Source organism: Megascapheus bottae, chromosome 9 (genome assembly GCF_031878675.1).
Source record: "Megascapheus bottae isolate mThoBot1 chromosome 9, mThoBot2.hap1, whole genome shotgun sequence".
In the NCBI taxonomy this organism is placed as follows: Eukaryota; Metazoa; Chordata; class Mammalia; order Rodentia; family Geomyidae; genus Megascapheus; species Megascapheus bottae.
This window is the reverse complement of record NC_143517.1, coordinates 39,470,643-39,487,290: the sequence shown is the minus strand read 5'-3', so window position 1 is coordinate 39,487,290 and position 16,648 is coordinate 39,470,643. Positions and strand designations below refer to the sequence as shown.

The window sequence follows — 16,648 nt, the reverse complement described above, 5'->3', positions numbered from 1 at the left end:
AAAACATGCCCAAGGGCATTAGTGATAAAAAATAAGATTTGGAATCAGCTGAGTCAACTCTACATGTCAAAAGGTTGTCATATTTAAACTATTTATTTATTGGACAATGACAGAATTGTTTAGAACATAGTCCAGGCCTAAACACAAAGAATTCTGGGAAATGTAGTTTATTTGTTTATTGTAGGAGTACTTTATACAGGAGAGGAGTGGAAAGGGTTTCTGGGAAGTATCTCCCTGAAGATATGTGAAGTTTTCCAGGGCACCCCCGACTTGGCTGAAAGAGAGCTGTTTCTCCTGTGGCTGGCAGCCATTTTCCGGTGAGAGCTCACTGCATTTTATCTTTGCGTGTTTGTTTGTTCCGCTTGGTGACCACTGGCTTTCATGCCATCTTGTTCTGTAATTCTAAACTGACTTTATAATTAGGTCTGAAAAGGAATGGTTCCCAGGCAATTCCTTTATGAAACTGGTAAGGACAGTTGCATTGGCTCTGGCTAGTTTTGAAATAATTTGTCAGAGAGGGCTGCAGGATTGCTCTGTTTTAAGTTATACTGGGTTGGCCTCGCCTCCGAGTTTGTACAGGAGAGGGGATGAGGGCTGAGCTCTGCTCTTAGGAACACTGTATGGAGGAGCAGAAGATGCTGGCATGTTCTCTTTCATCTTTGCACTGTAAACTCTAAATTGGTTCATATGTTTAATCCCGACTGGCTCCAGTTTAGTTGTTAAACTAGAGGAAAAACCTTCACCAGCTAAATTATAGAAGCTATAAATGAGGAGGGGGGCACCTAGGCAGAGCATGGAAAATGATTACTGTTGTGCTAACTCAAAGTTTACTTTTTTTTCAGATGACCTCTAATAGAAACCTGATAATTCTAGATAATTTGCATGCATAAAACTTGGACATCCGATCTAATTTCTCAATAGAGAAAATTGCTACTAAATCTGTGAGTTCCTTTTTGCTGCTTCAACATCTGGATGTTGAACCATCAGGAGGGGTGTGTGTGTGTGTGTGTGTGTGTGTGTGTGTGTGTATTGCAAGGCTAACACTGTAGGATCTAGGATCCCTATCTTTGGCTCCTATCAGAACAACTTGATTTTGTTTTGGTTGTTTACACTTTTACTGAAGGTTCCCTTTGGAGAAGTCAGGCTTAGTGTCACACACCTGTAATCCCTAGCTACTGAGGAAGCAGAAGCAGGAGGATCTCAAGTTTGAACCATAACAAAGTTAGTGAAACCCTATCTAAAAAACAAAATACACCTGTAATCTTATTATCCAGAAAGATGAGATCTGAGGATTGTAGTTCAAAGCCAGCCTGGGCAGGAAAACCCATGTGGCTCTTATTTTCCAATCAATCATCAGAAAACCAGAAGTGGTGCTGAGGCTCAAAGTAGTAGAGTGCTAGCCTTGATCAAAAAGATCTCAGGGACAGTGTATAGACCCTGAGTTCAAGTACCATGATTACAAAAACAAAGAGTGGATGTGGCTCCAGGGGTAGAGTGCTTGCCTAACAAGCCAACTGCTTTGGGTTCAATTCCTAGAAACACACACACACACACACACACACACACACACACACACACACACACATTACCACACCACACAAGTTTTCCTTTGGAGGAAATAGTCTACTTCTTTAAAAAGTGAAAAACACTCTTTGAAAACCACTGGTGTAGACTATGAAACTTAACCTTTATCTTATAATAAATCAGGCTATCCCTTGATTGTCCAGAAAGCAAGCTTCAAATACTGTATGAAAACTATCCATGCAAAGCATGTACTGGGGACCATGCATTCTCAGCACCCCAAGTTCCCTACTTGTTTTATCCAAAAACTCAGATTTCAAATCTTTCTCTAGGCCTGCATTCAGCTATTGTTCTAATTCTCCTGCAGAATAAGGAGCCTCAGTTCTACTTCCTTATTGAAGTCTTTTACTGCCCCCAACCCTCATCTTCATCTGCCTGACACCTGCATCAAAGACAGAGAGGCCAGCAGCAACCTTGTGAGCTGGATCCGTAGCTTTGTGACAATTGTCTGGGCTTACACAAAACCATTCTCCATGCATATTAGTGTATATTATACAAAATAACAGGTTTCATTGTGATATTTTCAAACTTCTTTTTACCTCTTATTACCTTTTCTAGCTTCCTTCCCATGCAGCTCCCTCTTCTCAAATAGTCCTCCTTTTAATTTCACTCTTTTAAAAAATTTAGTTATTGGACTGGGAATGTGGCTTAGTGGAAAAAGCCCTGGGTTCAATTCCTCAGTATCACATACACACAAAAAAAGCTGGAAGTGGCACTGTGGCTCAAATAGTAGAATGCTAGCCTTGAGCAAAAGAAACTTAAGAACAGAGTCCAGGCCCTGAGTTCAAGCCCCAAGCCTGGTAAAAAAAAATTAGTTATTGCTTTCATAATGTTTATATTAAAATGGGGGAGACAAATGAACTAGTCATAACTAAGTGGGATACATTTCAGACAGGAGAGTTTCACAGAGCTATCAATTATGTAAAGACATGGCACCTCCCCAAGGCTCATCTCCTAATGCCATCACCTTGGGGTACAATTTCAATATATAAATTTTGGAGTGCATAAACATTCAATCCATTGCATTTCTGCACCAGAAAAAGTAACTTGTTAATATTTGAGAAATCTGGGAATTCTCAACTATATTTACAACTTAAAAAGTCTGAAATTATCTCCAAATTATATCTCTATACACACATGTACATATATATATATTAGTTGTTATATTGGTGGTATACAGAGGGGTAACAGTTATGCAAGTCAGGTAATGAGTATATTACTGTTTAGACAATGTCACCCTTACCCCCAGTTTTTCCTTCACATTCCCACCTACAAGTTGTATAGGTCATTTTCAACATAGAGTCTAGTGAGTACCATTGCTATATTTTTTAACTGAAAAGAATTCCCAGTGGTTCACATCTATAATCAGCTACACAAGTGGTTAAGATCTGAGTATCACAGTTCAAAGCCCACTCAGGCAGACACATCCTTGAAACTCTTGTCTCCAGCTAACCAACAAAATGCTGGAAGTAGGCATGTGGTTTAAGTGGTAGAATGCCAGCTGTGCATGAAAAAGCTGAGCAAGAGCTCAAGGCCTTGAGTTCAAACCCTACTACCAGCACATCCCTCTCCCCTGTAAGCCCCCCTCCTACCAATACAAACACTAACTCAGCATGTAGTTCAGTGGTAAAATGATACACATCCTGGTATATCTTTCTGGAATTCCAGAATATAAGTAGCAATAAAATCTACTGAAGGCTGAAAACTTGAATGGGAGGAAAAAATAGATCCCATATATAGAAATGAGAATCTTATAGCACTGAATTTATCAGTAATCTTACTGAAAATTAGAAACTAGCATTCTTTTCTTTATATATTTTTATTGTGATTAATAGAAGGGTTACATTATATTCACCAGATAGAAGGTACATTACTTCACATACATTGATACCTTTTCTCATGTCTTGGTCCCCATTTCCCTTCCCCCACCCCCGCCCCTCATCTTGTTTTCCCCCCTTCCCTATCTGACTCCAAATAACCAAATACGCATATATACAATATATAAGATAACCAGGTGAAATACTGTAACAATATTAGATAACCAAGGGACAGCAAAAGAGGTGAGAGGTAAATAGTACATTAAGGACAACAATCACTCCTTATATGACTTTTGTTTCTATATCCTGGAGGTCCTTTCATTTAGCATCATTCTATATGGCCTTATGTATCTAGGTTTTGTTGTATTGTAAATATCTGCTAGTAGAGCCCAAGGTTTCTACTGATTATGACAAATGAGGGAAACCATTGAGCCTATGTTCCTTTGAGTCTGGCTTACTTCATTTAATATGATCTTTTTCTAAGTCTTTCCATTTCCTTACAAATGGGGCGATGTTTTTCTTTCTGACAGCGGCATAGAATTCCATTGTGTATAAATACCATATTTTGTTGATCCACTCATCAACTGAGGGGCACCTGGGTTGGTTCCATATCTTTGCTATGGTAAATAGTGCTGCAATGAACATCGTTGTGCTAGTGGATTTAGTATGTCCTTGTTTCTGGATGATTGGATAAATGCCTAGTAGTGGAATTGTTGGCTCACAGGGGAGTTCTATGTTTAGTCTCTTGAGGCACTGCCATACTTCTTTCCATAGTGGTTGAACAAGTTTTCACTCCCACTAACAGTGTAGTGGTGATCCCTCCTGGGCACATCCCCTCCAGTATCTGCTGTTATTAGATTTCTTGATCCTAGACATTGTAATTGGAGTGAGGTGGAATCTTAGAGTTGTAGAAACTAGTATTCTATGACTTTATACCTAGCTAGTGAGAGATACTGTGGAACATTTTCATCACCGTATCCTGATTGACTGTCTAACTTATATGCTGTCATATAGATACCTTGAGGAAATACCTGCTCTGACAAGAACAATCTACTTAGAATGCTTTATCTAGTCTCCTTTCCCAATATACAGAAATTTTCCTACATAATTTATATGTGACCACTGTTCTGGCTTCAGACTAAGACCTGAATTTAAACTCCATTCAGTGTTCCTTTTTCAGAAATCTGGGAGTGTGGTCTAGTGATAAAGTGCTTGCCTAGCATGCACAAAACCCTGGGTTTGATTCCTTAGTAACACATACACAGAAAAAGCCAAAAGTGGTGCTGTGGCTCAACTGGTAGAGCACTAACCTTGAGAAAGCTCAAGGACAGTGTCCAAGCCCTGAGTTCAAGGCCCAGAATTGGAAAAAGAAAAGAAATCTGGGAAAGAGACTCAGTCTCCTTTGGGATTCTTTGTTGTTTTTGTTATATACTGGAGTTTTAACTCAAGGTCTCAAATTTGCTAGGCAAATGCTCAGTCTAGCATTAGAGCCATTATCCTCCAGCTCTCTTCCGCAGATTTATTTGGAAAAATCTTGAGGCTTTGTCCAAAGTGGTCTTGAACCTCAATCCTAATGTCTGGCTATCATGAAATACCACATGAACTGTTAAATGGGCTAGCCATTGGAATAAGTATGGTTTCCATTGTTTAAATTTGTAATTCCCTAATGACACATACTAGTGAATATCTTTTCATGAATCTCTGGGGAAGTGAGATCTTGTGTGTACATTTTTTCCCCCACAAGACAGGTGATGAAACCTAAGACCTTGCATATCCCAGGAAACACTACTACAGGAGCTAAGCACCCTGTAGTAGTAGAACAAAAGAGCTGGCCCTTTTGTTCTTGCAACCAAGTCTTTCACCTTTGCAAAGCTGGCTTTGAACTCCAAATCCTCTTGTCTTTGTCTTTCAGATCTTTCGGATTATAAGCATGTTCCACAATGCCTAGATTTTCCCCACTTTTAAATAGAATTGTTTGTTTTATTACTGAATGTTAGAGTTTTCTGTATATTTTGAATATGGGTCCTTTATCAGATATGTCTTTTGCAATGATTTACTTCCTTTTTTGTAAAACTCTCTTAATGAAATTATTTTCTGTGCCTATTTTTTCCCAGAAGATAAACACCAGCATTGGAAATAAATAAATCTCAAGGAATACTGTGCTTTTTAGGGTACTATTGACTTTACAAATAATCTAAATCTTCAGTATACATCATGTTACATCTTTATAAGTTCCATAATAAATTGATTTATCATCTTGCATATCATGTTTAAATAACATACTATAAAATGAGTATTCTAATTAAATTATAATTAAAACAATTTAATCTTTTTTGGGGAGTCATGGGACTTGAACTCTGGGCCTGGGCACTGTCCCCTGGCTCTTCAGCTCAAGGCTACTACCCTACCACTTGAGCACAGCACCACTTCCAGCTTACTGGTGGTTAATTGGAGATAAGAGTCTCACAGACTTTAGTGCCTAGGCTGGCTTTGAACCACGATCCTCCAATCTCAGCCTCTTGAGTAGCTAGAAATACAGTCATGAGCCACTGGACCTGGCTCAAATTAATCTTTTCTGAGCAATCCTTTTTTTTTTTTTTTGCCAGTCCTGGGACTTGCAGCTTTTTCTGTGTATGTTGCACTGAGGAATCAGACCCAGGGCTTCATACATGCTAGGTGAGCATTCTACTGGTCCTTTAAGCAATCTTCTATGGTAATTTTCCTGAAGGTATTTCAGTTATTTTACAAATAATGGTTTTGAAACAGGAATTACGATATTAATTTGAATTGAGGAAGTGGAACCAGTCATGTTGTAAAGTGAAAACAGGCTAATTGCTAATTGAACTGACATGGAGGATATTTGGCAGGTCACCTCCATAATTTGGATGTGTTGCATATTCAGCTCTTGGGTTTTGACAACTGTATTTAAAGTATGTGCTGATTATGAACATTTCACTGAAAAAAATGAACTGGCAAAAAATGAAATTAAAATTGATATTGTTTTCCTGATCTTGGCTAAGCCCTAAGGATAAAGCATATCTCTAAGTGAAAGAGTGGTAAGTGTAATGAATGGTAATTTAATGAGACTTGGTGAAGGGTTTTTGGTCGATATTTTAGAAGTAGAGAAATCTAGAGATTCCTGTGGCTAAGCAAAAAGCCCGAATGTAAATTAAAGAGGCTTCTAACTTTGGCTTTCAGTAGTCTGAAGGGAAGGTCTAACCCATTTACTGTCTGCTGGGTCATTAAATATAATTTCTGATGACATGTAATTGTTCAGGTATAATTTGGAAGAAATTAGAAACCTCATCAACATTGCAATAGCAAAATTCCTTGTTTCAATCTGCTCTGTAATTGTGATTTCTTACTGTTACACTCATTTAACAACAATGACCCCAAACAAGCAAGCAAGGTAGAGAGGTTATAGGAAACCAAATTCTGGCTCTAACTTGTATTCATGGATATATGAGTTAATTGAAAAAAATGCTCATTGAAATACATTTCTTTTAAAAAATTGTTTCTTAGCTGGTGCTGGTGACTGATGCCACTAGCAGTTAAAAATTTGAAACCAGCTGGTTTGAAACCAGCCTAGCAGGAAAGTCCACTAAACTACAAAAGAAATAAAAATATCAAAGTAGAGCTATGACTCAAGTGGTAGAGTCCTACTAGCCTTGAGGATAGAGTTCATAGACACCCAGGCTCTGAATTTAAGCCCCATGACTGACAAAAAAAAATGCTTCTTATGTTTAATGATTTTTAATCAAATATTATAATTCCTTTTTTTGTTTGTTTTGCCAGTCCTGAGGCTTGAACTCAGGGCCTGGGCATGGTCCTTGGACACGTTTTTCTCAAGGATAATGCTCTGCCATTTGAGCTATAGTGCCACTTCCAGCTTTTTCTGTGCATGTGGTACTAATGAATCAAAGTCAGGGCTTTATCCATGCTAGGAGAACACTTTACCACTAGGCTACGTTCCCCATGATATAATCCCATTTTTATACTAATAAGAATTTTTATAGTTAGTTGTTAGGTGCTTATGCTTTCAATCTCAGATACTCAAAGGCTGAGACCTAGAGTGTCTCTGATTATGTAGAAAACTTCACTAGACTCCATCTTCAATTATCCAGCAAAATACTGGATTAGAAGTAAAGTTCAAATGGTACAGCATCACCTACAAGCAAACAAGGAGATTCCTAAATGCACAATAAGTAAATAAAAAAGAATTACAATGGTCAGTAAGATTAGAGCATTTTTCATACCTAGAGGATTATGGCCACAGAAAATAAGATAACATTTATCATTTCAACTTATAATTCTGTTTCCAAGATGTATGATATGGCAATTAATAGAAAAAAAGACATAAACAAGAAATAAAAGGCCATAATAGGATAAAACTTTGAGGAAGATTCAGGAAGAATTAGGGAGAGTAAGTTTTCAAATATTAAAGAGGAAGGATGGCTCAGGTTTTGGTTCTATTCTTTGTACATGGCATATAATGACAATCAATTATTATCCAAGTTTTTTATACATGTTTAAATTTGATGTGAGCATTTATTTAAAAATATTTATTGAATAAACAAATGATAAAAAGTTTAGAGTATTGTTACCCCAAACTCTTGAATGTTACTACCCTGGATGCTTGTGACACGGAAAGTTATAGACCAGATCTTAGGTCAGCTCAGCCCATTTCTGAAATAGACTTTGGTAACCTACTGATATTAGATTTTCATGTTTTAGTTTATACAAGCAGGATTCAAGTTCATCTCATTTAGGTTCAATGAGTATAAATACTTTATATTTTATAGACTCTATGCCAACACATTCACCATGAGAAGGGAGAAGTGTTTACATAAAGGTACCAAATTATGATGGCCATCTTGCTAGACAAATTCTCTATCAATAGTTGTTTTTCCAAGAGGATCAGTTATAATTTAGTAGAACCATTTTAAGTCATTTCACCCAGAGCTATAGGCCCTGTTTCTTCTTCTGCAAAATTAGAGAATGGAGTCATACTCTCAGTTTGCCTCACGTTTTACACTTCTTTCATTTTATGATTGTATTTTAAAATAACTGGAAAAGAAGCCAAACATTGGTGGCTCATACCTGTAAACTTAGCTACTCAGGAGGCTGAGATCTGCGGAACATAGTAAGTCTCTGAGACTTCTTTTTTTTTCTGGCAGTCCTGGGCTTGGGCTCAGGGCATGAGCACTCTCTTTGGGTTTTCTCAAGGCTAGATCTCTACCACTAGAGCCACAGCACAACTTCTGGCTTTTTTCTATGTATGTGGTACCGAGGAATCGAACCCAGATCTTCATGCATGCTAGGCAAGCACTCTACCACTAGACTCCCAGCCCAAGTCTAAGAGACTCTTAACTACCAAATACAATTAACTACTACACTACAATTAACTACATTTAACTACCAAAAAGTCAGAAGTGGACTCTGTGCCTCAAGTGGTAGTGCTTTGAACGAAAGAACTAAAGGACAGCACTTAGGCCCTGAGTTCAAGCACCACTACTGTCACAAATATTTTAAAAGTATTGGTTGGGTGCTGGTAACTCAAGCCTGTAATCCTAGCTACTCAGGAGGCTGAGATTTGGGGATTTCAGTTCAAAGCCAGCCCAGGCAGGAAAGCCTGGGGTTCTTATCTCCAATTAATCACCCAAAACACATCCTTAAAGAATGTACTTTGAACTTTTTTTATATTACATGATAGTATATAGTTGTTATACAGTCTTTTCAGATTAAATATTATTTGTAATCACATTTATTGAATCAGTCATTCTAGCTAACAGAGTTTACGAATTGAGTAACAAATTCTTAGATAACAATACAAGGCTAAGTTAGAGTTTAAACACGATAGCCAGGATCTTTTTGTTCTGAGTAGAATAGAAGATCCTTTATCTTTTTCTGGAAGGAGTCGGCAGCTTAACTCAAGGACATTTCTAACTTTTTAGAATGCAAATTTACAAACATATTGTCTACATAAAAATAAAACCTATTTTTCTGTTTTGGTCTGCTTGGCTCTGGGCAACATCCAGGGGTGCTGTAGTTCACATTTTAAAGAAGTTGAAGCAGAGATGGAGGTGGCTCTCATTCACACAGCTTCTCAGCAATGGAGAAACATTCCACTTTCCTGAGCTCTATCAGGATCATGTCCTTGTCCTGAGTAGTAAGCAAAATATCCTGACCTCAAGATCCAGGAAGCTGAAAGTTGAGTCCTAGTGTAGTGAGAGAGTTCTTTCCCTCATTCCCAACCAAAATACCAGTAGTGCCTCTGTTCTGAGCTGGGATAGAGACAAGAGTATTGCCATGGCAACAAAGATCAGTGATTTATGATTCCCCTGCAGATGCTAGCACTCTGGATTTTCAGGGCACTGAAAATGATTATGCCATGGCCTTGAGGGGTTCGTTTGTTTTGCTTCTCACAGAAAGAAAACAAAAAAACAATTTGAGGAATTTCTAGAGCTGTCTTGGTCCTTGACCCATTCCTCTAAGCAGCTAAATGAGCCTGGGTAGTGGTCCTGGGGGCCACACAGCCATATTGGGAGACCAAAATGAACTTTATGGGCTTTTGCATCATAAATGTAATTCCAGTACTTAGGAGGCTGAAATGGGAAGATCTGAAGTTTGGGTGAGGCCAGCCTGGACTAAAGAGTAAGATTCAGCAGGCCACGAGTTTGGCCTAGTGGTAGAGTGCTTGCCTGCATGCATCAAGATTTGATTCCTTGGTATCATATACACAGAAAAAGCCAGAAGTGCTGTGGCTCAAGTGGTAGAGCTCTAGTCTTGAGAAAAGTCCGAGGACTTTCTCAGGCCTTGAGTTCAAGGCCCAGGACTGGCAAAAAAATGAGTGAGACTTATCTCAATAATAATAATAATAATAATAATAATAAAAATTAAAATAAAGAAACCCCCAAACTAAACTGTTGCCTCTCCTACTATAATGGAAGTTCCCTAGGGCAATGATTAGCCTTGAAGGTAATGGAAAGAACTAGCCTTTCATCTCTGAATAGACCCAGCAGAACTGGTCACTGAGCATCTAGTTCTGTGAGGAGTTGCGGAGTGAAAGCTCTCCTATCATTTTCTTGGTGACACATTATTCTACTTCTGAACTATTCAAAGGATATCCAATCTGTGAAATCAAATAATGACTCAAGGTTATCAAATCTGTGATAACTACCACTCAATGAGCATTTACTATATGCCTAGCATGGTGCTTACTTATTAGAAGAGTTTGGTTTTTTTTAAAAAAACAAATCCATGTGGCAGAATAACCTGATTGCAAAAGTAGCTGTTATCTTGTGTTCAAGGCTACAGCCTCAACAACAAAGAATGAGAAGAACTTTTTGCATTGTGTCCTAAATCCTAGATTTTTGTTCACCTCAGAGAATGGATTTCAGAGGAGGAACACAAAAGCACAATGCCTCTGATCACTCAAAATAATACTTATCAAAATGAATTCCAGGAAATGAAAACAAGAGCTTTTTTTTCCTTGAAAAAATAGCTATGAATGCGGTTGTGGGTCAGGGGTAAAAAAATAAAATGAAAAGAATGGAATGGCTTTTCTTATAAAGGCCTAACTCACAAGTGGAAACTTGGTCATCTGAGTTTCTATGTTTTATTTGGTCTGAAAGCATGCAGTAGGTGTTCACATTTACAAAAAGAGACAATTACATTATTTTTTAAAAATCTAGGCATCGGGGCCAGGAGTTTGGCCTAGTGGTAGAGTGCTTTCCTAGCATGTATGAAGACCCGGGTTTGATTCCTCGGTACTACATTCATAGAAAAAAGCTAGAAGTGGTGCTGTGGCTCAAGTGGTAGAGCTCTAGCCTTGAGAAAGTCCAAGGACAGTGCTCAGGCCCTGAATTCAAGGCCCAGGACTGGCAAAAAAAAAAATCCAGGCTTCTGATTTTTCTCTTGGAAAGTCTGAGGATTCTTTAACATTCAGCCTGAATCCTTTGTGACAGCTAATAGTTGCTGCAGAGCTGGAGCTTCAGTAACTTGAGGCAAGGGTTATATTCCCTGATGTCTTTCTATTCAATATCTCTGAACATGTCCTATGGTGCCACTCCATTGAGGACTATTTCCGTCTGGGTTCTATAGGCATTTCACCTTTTGGTTTTATTTATCTCTGACCTGTGTCTTTTCATGGGAAATTTGACAGAACAATGGCTCAATTTCAGATGTGGACTAGCACATTTGGACAAGAGGACATGAGGCTCTATGACTCATCTATGACACAAATACAGATACAAAGTCTCTAATAATTCAGGCTAGGAATGTGGCTTAGTGATAGAGTGCTGGCCTAGCATGCCTGAAGCCCTGGGTTTGATTCTTCAGTATCACAAAAACAGAAAAATCCAGAAGTGATGCTGTTGTGATAGAATGCTAGCCTTGAGCAAAAGAAGCTCAAGGACAGATCCTAAGCCCTAGGTTCAAATCCCAGAACTGGCAAAAAAAAAAAAAGAAAAAAGTCTCTAATAATTCAGAAAAATCCATAGAGCACATGCTCATTAAATGATGAATGATTGTCATGTATTGTTTTGAAATAAAATATTGGGCCATGTTGTCTGAAACTTGCATTTTAATTTATCTAATAAAGGATAAACATTGTGATGAATAATAAAGACATACTTGTGGGGCCAGGAGTTTGGCCTAGTGGAAGAGTGCTTGCCTAGCATGCATGAAGACTTGGGTTCGATTCCTCGGTACCACATACATAGAAAAAAGCCAGAAGTGGTGCTGAGGCTCAAGTAGTAGAACTCTAGACTTGAGAAAGTCCAAGGACAATGCTCTAGCCCTGAGTTCAAGCCCAGGACTGGCCAAAAAAAAAAAAAAGAGGAATACACAGAGGCAAGTCTACATATTTAGTGTTTAGTTCCTGGTTGCTACTGTAAAAAACTAGTACAAGCTTGGTTTTTAATTTAATTTAATTTTTTCCAGCTCTGAGGCTTGAACTCAGGGCCTGAGCACTATCCTTGGACTTTCTCAAGGCTAGAGCTCTACCACTTGAGCCACAGCACTACTTCCTGCTTTTTTCCATGTATGTGGTACTGAGGAATTGAACTTTGGTCTTCATGTATGCTAGGTAAGCACTCTATCATTAGGCCAAACTCCTGGTCCCAAACTTGGTGTTTGAAAGAACACATTTTGTTCTTTTAGTGTATTGGAAGATAGAAGTGTATATTGAAAATGTCCAAAGAAACTCTGAAGCCAATCCAGTTTTTGGTGGCTATAGGCATTTTTTTGGTAGTAGCTGTCTAACTCCTGCCTCTCCCTCTATATTCATGTGACTTTCTTCTCTGTGTGTCTCAAATTCTCTCCTTTTATGATTTAGAAGTACTGGGGTTAGATCTCTGGACCTTACCTTCTATCGCTTGAGCTATATCCCTATCCTTCTTAATTTTCACTCTTCTTTCAGATAGTCTCCTGCTTTTGTCCAGGCCAGCATTAGACTCTGCTAGTCCTACTTCTCCCTCTGTTGTATCTGTAAATACAGGTGTATACCAAATGCTTGGTTTGCTATTTGAGATAGAGGCTTAACCTTTTTGCCCAGCTGGCCTTGAGCAGCAATTTTCCTACCCTGGCTTCCCAAGTAGCTTTGATTACAGCCCTGAGACTCCACACCCAGTTACCCTTCTCTTATAATAATGCCTATCCTTGGATTTAAGACACTCCCAGGTTACTCAGGATGACCTCATCTTGAGATCCATAATGTAATTACATCTGCAAAGGCAACTCATAGGTTCTAGATGAACCTATCTTTTTTAAGAGGACACCTTTTGACTCAGTACAAAATGAAATCTTTTTCTCCTTAAAAAAACATTTCTAGGGCCAGGCTAGATTACACCTTTAATCTAGATACTCAGGAGGCTGAGATCTCAGGATCTCAGTTCAAACCCAGCCCGGGCACTAAAGACCTTGAGACTCTTATCTCCAATTAACCCCTAGAAAATCGGAAGTGGCACTATGGCTCAATGGGTAGGGAGGTAGCCTTGAGCTGAAGAGCTCTGGGACAGTGCCCAGAGTTCAAGACTGACAAAAAAAAAAAAGAAATCATTTCTAAAGAGAGTAGTTGATTTAAATTCCTGAGTCTTTTTTAAATTTTCATTTGACTACATGTGGTAAGAACTGAGCTGAAGCAGGATGCACTTGAATCACTGAGAAGCTGGGGTGGGGGTGGGGAGCGGTATTTCCATGCTGGCCACACACCTAAGAGTCATGTTCCGGTGCTTGATGCTTAGCAACCTGTGTTCCATCCCAAGGCGCTGAGACTGCAGTGGTGGTGAGATTGCAGCCGTTTGGTTCATGACCTCCCTCCCTGGCTGTGGGATGTGGATTATGAAACCCAACTTAGGCATTTTTTTGGGATTTACATAGCTTTTACTCATGCACTGTCCAAGACATTGCAAAAGCTGACTTCAATAAAAAGTATTTTGTTTGGCAAACAATAACAGTTGAACAGTTCTCTTTGAACAGTTCTCTTTTTTACTTATTCTGCCCCCAGGATTATGTCATGAAGGTTTAGGTGTGGTTGGCATTTGGAAGATTTCTAGAGTTATCCCAGGCCACCTAAAAATCTGGATTCTTGAACTATCCTAGAGTTATCATCTGTGATAACTCTCTCTCTCCCTCCCTCTCCCTCTCTCTCTCTCTCTCTCTCTCTCTCTCTCTCTCTCTCTCTCTCTCTCTCTCTCTCTCTCTCTCTCTCTCACTGGCCTGTGTAACGTGCACCCCCAAGGAATCAACTTAAGGCCTGTGTATGCTAGGCAATACAGAATAGCACTGAGTTACATTCCCAGCCCTGTTATTTCACTTAAACCTCATAATAACTCTGTGGCATACATAATATTATTACCTGCATTTTACAAATGAGGAAATTGAAACACAAGTCAAATGCTTGTCCAAGGTTCACAAGCAGCAAAGCTAGGGTCCAAGCCAGTCATGGTGGCTCCAGAGTCGGAGTGCTAACCACTTTCTTCTGTGCATCTCCTGATCCATTTAAAATGCAGTGGTGAAAGAGATGAGCTTGTCCCCCAAGATGCCTCCATTTCCTCTAAATTTTCTTTTTTTTTTAATCCTGGGGCTTAAACTCAGCACCTGGGCATTGTTCTTGGGTTTCTCAAGGCTCCTTGTATCTCTGATGACCTCTTCCTCGTCAAAATTCAGCAATCCTAAGTCTTACTGCCACAGGAAGAATCTTGTTAAAAGTTGAGCTGAGCAAGGTGCTGGTAGCTCATGCCTATAATCCCAACTACTTAGACGGCTGAGATCTGAGGATCTCAGTTCAAAGCCAGCCTGGCCACTGAAGTCCGTGAGACTCTTATCTCCAGGTAACTACCTGACAGTGGAACTGTGGCTCAAAGTGGTAGGCGCTAGCCTTGAGTTGAAGAGCTCACGGACTGTGCCCAGGACCAGCGTGAATGCCTCTTTTTGGCCTGAATGGGGGATGGGGAGGCACCTGACTTTCCAGTCTGTTTTAAGTGGTCACAATATGGGAACCAATTTTAGAAGAGGCCGTTACACCACGTAGGTGGGTGTCCACAGCCCTAGACACAACAGGCTTACAGTGAGTGTTCATTGTTGACGATGTAGGGCTGCCCCTGGCCCTGAAGAATGAATGCTCAGTTTCTGGATTCCACATAGACAACATTCCAAAACGGGACATACATACTCTTTCAAACAGTAAGTGCATTGAGAACTTCACAAAATTTGGAATTTCTGTAACATCAGCAACATGCCTGAGAAATCGAAGCACCGTGTTGTAAAAACTCCAGGGTGTGGATGGAGCAAGTAGCAGCAGCCTCAGTGAGCTGGCAGTAACACACAGCCAGTGGACACATGGATTTACAGCTGGGGAGGGCAGCTTGTGGACTCTATCCACTGTAGGAGAAGAGTTTGTGTTGTTCTGTGAGAGGGCTCTAGGCCTTAATGAAAAATTAGCGGCTAATGTACGTGATGGCCACTCCAGAGCAATCACAGGACTCTCCTGGGATTGATACTTTGTAATCATCTAAGGTAATACACAGATGGATTCTACTGTTCCTAATAGCGTTCTGTACCTAATGAAACCAGTTGGCTGAGAGTTTAAAGTCATTGCACTTTGGATTTATAGGAGGCTATCGCTGCGCAAGGGCCCTACTTAAAACTGGATATAGTGAGCCTGACTTGGTAGCTCATGCCTGTAATCCTAGCTACTCAGGAGGCTGAGATCTGAGGATCATGGTTCAAAGCCAGATTGGGCACTAAAGTCTGTGAGACTTTTATCTCCAATTAACCACCAGAAAACTGGAAGTGGCATTGTGGCTCAACGGGTAGCCCTGAGCTAAAGAGCTCAGGGACAGTGTCCAGGCCCAAAGTGTATGCTCCATGACCCACAAAAATAAAAAAAAAAATGGATACAGTGGCTGGATATAGTGGCTTACGTTGGTAATCCCAGCACTTGAGAAGCAGGGGCAATAGATTTGTAAGTTCAAGGCCAGACTGGGCAACATGCTCAGACCATGTTTCAAACAAACAAGCAACAGAAAAACTAATACAACATAGAAAGACTTCTTCAGCTTGCTTTCTTGGGATGCCAAAAGGTCTGTGTAAGACTGACCTTGTTCAAGTTGGTCCACAGTATGGCCTTGAATAAGTTGCTAACCTTGTAGGTCAGATCCCACATCGGTGAAGATAATTTTTCTTCACAGTGTTTGTTGTAAGGACCAAATAAGAAGGCATTCATGTATTACATGAAAATCATAAAACCATGCTACTTCAATACTTAGTTACCTACCACTTTTTCATTCCCAGGAAATCTTTCATATGAATAGAAGGAGAATTTGTTTGTTTGTTTTTGCCTATTCCTTCGGTAACAGAGCTCCAGTTTCTTGTGAGAAATTCATCTCATGGGATTTGTTTGGCAATGTTCTTATCTCCTCTAGTCACAAAATGAATTGTCCTCCCTGGACATATCAGTTGGTCCAAGGCTGAACATATGGTCCAATCTGGATCCACCAGAACCCTCTCCATAGCTTTGTGTCAGGGCAACTGGGAGAACTCTCTTCTTGCTGGATTTGGGGGTCTATATAGTGTGTAAGGCTGGAGATACTGGAGAGTATCTTGCTTACCATGTGAAGCATGCTTATCCAGGAGGCAGAGACAGAATCATGAAGGAATTCATGGATGTAACCCATGCTAGAAACTAGATATACTTTTCTAGTAGAAAGGTATAGCTTTTAGTTTTATTTTGGGGAGTCCCCAAAATT

The 16,648-nt window shown here is 39.6% G+C and overlaps 1 protein-coding gene across 1 annotated transcript in view; it reads left to right on the top strand.

The window, feature by feature from the left end:
* Positions 1–243: 243 nt before the first annotated feature.
* Stk3 (serine/threonine kinase 3) overlaps positions 244–16,648 on the top strand; it is a 254,561-nt gene continuing 238,156 nt past the window's right edge. The window contains exon 1 of the mRNA XM_090339129.1: positions 244–317. The gene's annotated coding sequence lies outside the window, so the exon portion shown is untranslated. The remainder of the gene's footprint in view (positions 318–16,648) is intronic.